Here is a 3944-nt window from a genome sequence, read left to right as displayed (position 1 = left end):
CTGTTGAACAACGTTTAGACAAACTTACTTTTCTTGTAGAAAAGTTTATTATAGGTAATGTGCAACAGATGAAGACTTGTGGCATCTGTTACAATATGGGTCATTCAACTAATATGTGTCCTACGCTTCAAGAAGAACCCGTTGAACAAGCCAATACAGTTGGGGGATTTCCAAGCATGCCTCAGAGGAGGTATGATCCTTATGCACAAACATACAATCCGGGGTGGAAGGATCATCCCAACTTCAGCTATAGAATTAGGCAGTCAGGATTCCCACAACAATATCCACTAAGACAACCAGCACCTCCACAGTCAAACTCTAAGTCAGGTATATCTCTTGAAGAAATTGTTAAATCACTTGCGACTAACACTCAACAATTTCAGCAGGCAACTACAGCAAGCATTCAGAATTTGAAGAACCAAATGAGTCAATTAGCGACTACAGTGAGCCATCTAGAGTCTCAAGTATTAGGGAGATTGCCTTCACAATCTGAGGTGAATTCAAAGCAAAATGTTAATGCTGTCATCCTTAGAAGTGGGAAGGAGTTGCAAGAGCCTAGTAAGAAAGTGACAAAGCATGTAGAAGATGAGCTTGAGAAGAATGAATTGATGCCTAAATCTCAAGATGCGCAACCCACCAGAGCGAAACCCTTACCTATTGTGATACCTCATCTTTTTCCAAGTAGGTTTGCAAAATCCAAGAAGGAGGAACAAGAGAAAGACATCCTTGAGATATTTCGCAAGGTTGAGGTAAATATTCCTTTATTAGATGCTATAAAACAAATACCTCGATATGCTAAAGTCCTTAAGGAACTGTGCACCTCTAAGAGAAAATTAAGAGGAGATGAAAAAGTTCACATGGGGGAGAATGTTTCAGCAGTTCTCCAAAAGAAACTACCTCCTAAGTGCAAGGATCCAGGTATGTTTACTATCCCTTGTAAAATTGGTAGTGTTAGAGTTGAAAAGGCTATGTTAGATCTAGGATCTTCTATTAATGTCATGCCTCGTTCCATTTATTCATCTTTGAATGTTGGTCCATTAAAAGAAACTGGCGTGATAATTCAACTAGCTGATATGTCTAATGCATATCCTGATGGGTATTAGAAGATGTTTTAGTACAAGTTAATGAGTTGGTTTTTCCTGCTGATTTTTATGTACTTGATATGGAAGATGATAACTCCTCTAATTCTGTCCCAATTTTGCTAAGAAGACCTTTTCTTAAGACTGGTAGGACTAAAATGGATGTACATAAAGGGACTCTTACTATGGAGTTTGATGGAGAGGTTATAGAATTCAATATGAATGATGCCATGAAATATCCTAGTGAGGAAGTTTTTACAAGGAAAAGACGAAGACATTTCATGATAGAATGATTTTGAGAAAGGAGTTATCTGTTGGTCAAAAAGTTCTTCTTTTTCATTCTAAACTTAAACATTTTTCGGGTAAATTACGTTCTTGCTGGGTTAGAACTTTTATTGTTACTAATATTTTTAGGGCCATTGCCAGGGATTGATTATTTATTTTCGAAGTGTGAAGTAAATCTTGATAGTGCCAATTTGATCTAATTTATTTTATTTGTTGATAGATCCACACTTGCATGCGCAAAGACAGATTTGTTGTATTCTAATTTGATCTTGAGATTGAAATGATTGTAAGGAGACTGCGAAAAGAACAAAGAAATTTAAAAACTGTTTCAGACATGGATAATTTGCAGGATGTGGGAAACTTGGACCCTCACGGGCAACTACAACCTGTCAGCAATCAAGAGGGGTTAAATGAGCATGTTAATTAGAGACAATCAGGCAACAACAATGTTATTTACATGGTCGATGACAGAGACAGGGCTATCAGGGATTATGCGGTGTTAACTCCTTAAGTTGTACATCATGGGGTAGTCAGACCTGAAGTGGAAGCTGTAAACTTTGAACTTAAACCAGTGATGTTTCAAATGCTGCAAACAGTGGGACAATTTAATGGACTACCAAATGAAGATCCTCACCTCCATCTTAAGTTGTTTTTGGAAGTGAGTGATGCTTTTAAAATTGCTGGAGCAACACAAGATACTTTAAGACTAAGTCTTTTTCCTTATTCCTCAAGAGATCGAGCAAGTGCATGGTTGAATTCATTACCCTCTGATTCCATAACTACATGGAATGACTTGGTTGATAAATTCCTAATGAAATATTTTCCACCAACTAAGAATGCAAAATTTCTAAATGAGATCACTTTATTTCATCAACTTGAAAATGAGAGCTTGTATGATGCTTGTGAGAGATTTAGAGGGTTGACTCAAAAGAAATCTAAAAATCGTATAAAATAATAAATTGATAAGTTATAAGAAGAATGCGCAAAAAGGGTTACTCTCCAAGAAAAAATAGAGGCTCAAAACCTCACTTGGAATTTATTATGACATGTGCATTCCTTCAAGCAACTCATATTTGTCTCCGACATTAACATGTAGAGTAGCAACATAGCGTAACATCACTTAAAATACAAATACTAAAATTTGAAAGTGATCATGTCATCCAATGTTAATAAAAATCACACTTTTTATTTTTTAAACGACAGTCTACCCCCCAACATATTCTAAATATGAAAAGAAAATATGCATGTAGAAAGGTGAAAATGATGCAAAAAAACTAATTAGAAAAGTTACACTTAAAATCATAGAAAAAGAAAATATTTTTTTTAACTAAGAAGATGTGTTTCTAGAGGTACTACACTCCATATTCAACCATCTTCAACTTAAAATTTTGAAAGTGTATATTTATAAAGGAGAAATTAGAAAGAAATTTTTTTTTTTCAAACCAAGAATATGCGTTTCTAGAGTCATTGCACTCCATATTCAGCTATCTTCAACATAAAAAGTTAGCCACAGTTAGTCTCTACAACAAAAAATTAGTAAAAACTTAACCAAGATTCCACAATTGTCAACTATTCCCTCCCCCCAACTAGAATAAAATATTGTCCTCAATGTTTTAAAGGAAAGAAGTAGAGTTTAGAAGACATCACTTGGGTGGTGCAATACAGAAGAAAATATTTACAGGCAGAGAGTTAAATCTAATTTGTACTTCTTACTGCTGCTACTGTTACCATCATTATTTGGATACTCCAACACAAAAGTCCTGAGGTCTGGCTCTGGTCGATAAGCTTGTAACAGATCAAGTAGCTCACTAGCAGTGTAAACACAAATAAAACATTTTTTCATTGTAGAAGGAATAAAATAATTTTTTATTGCATGATTAAGAAATGCGATAAAGTCATCACAAAAGTAATTGACATTTAACAAATTGATTGGTTTATGGTGAATGTGCAGATGGGCCCAAGATGCTAATGTGATAAGTGCCTCTAGAGTTGTAAGATCTCCTGGTAGGAAAATAAAAGCATAAGCATGATTAAGCATTTCAGTTATTATTTCTTGCATACTTGAGACGACTAACTCTTTTCCAGTCGGTAAGTCAGACAAATTGCCCAAAGGTTTTAGGGCTCTTGGAATGATGCCTAATACTTGGCTTCCTCTGACAAAAACAGCTTCTGAGACCAATTTTGATAACCCTCGGTTTCCTCCTCCATACACCAAGTGTAATTTTCTCTCTGTTATACTTCGACCAAGATCTATGGCCCCCACAACGAATACTTTATGTTTGCCAAAGTTAAATCTAGAAAGCACACAAGTGTTCTTGAATTGTATTAAGAGTAGCTGCCATCGAGATACTTCTCAAAAATAATTTGTGAGTACTTAACAAAAAATCATATTTAAGGATCGTGGTGATAGTGGGTCACAACTATGTATGAGATGGCATGCCACTGTCAATTAACAAGTAAAGCACATGACTCGAGAGTCAAAAAGTAAATAGTAAAAAAGAAAAAAATGATAAAATAAAATTATTAAAGACAATAATGCAAATGATAAAACAATAGTGAAGTAAAAGGATATTTACAAGT

The 3944-nt window shown here is 35.0% G+C and overlaps 1 pseudogene; it reads right to left on the bottom strand.

Moving 5' to 3' along the window:
* Positions 1–2206: 2206 nt before the first annotated feature.
* LOC112498685 (small nucleolar RNA R71) lies at positions 2207–2299 on the bottom strand (annotated as a pseudogene).
* Between the last annotated feature and the right edge of the window lie 1645 nt (positions 2300–3944).

The sequence above is a fragment of the Citrus sinensis genome, chromosome 8 (assembly GCF_022201045.2).
Source record: "Citrus sinensis cultivar Valencia sweet orange chromosome 8, DVS_A1.0, whole genome shotgun sequence".
Lineage (NCBI taxonomy): Eukaryota > Viridiplantae > Streptophyta > Magnoliopsida > Sapindales > Rutaceae > Citrus > Citrus sinensis.
The sequence above is the reverse complement of the archived record's forward strand: the minus strand, read 5'-3'. Positions and strand labels throughout refer to the sequence as shown.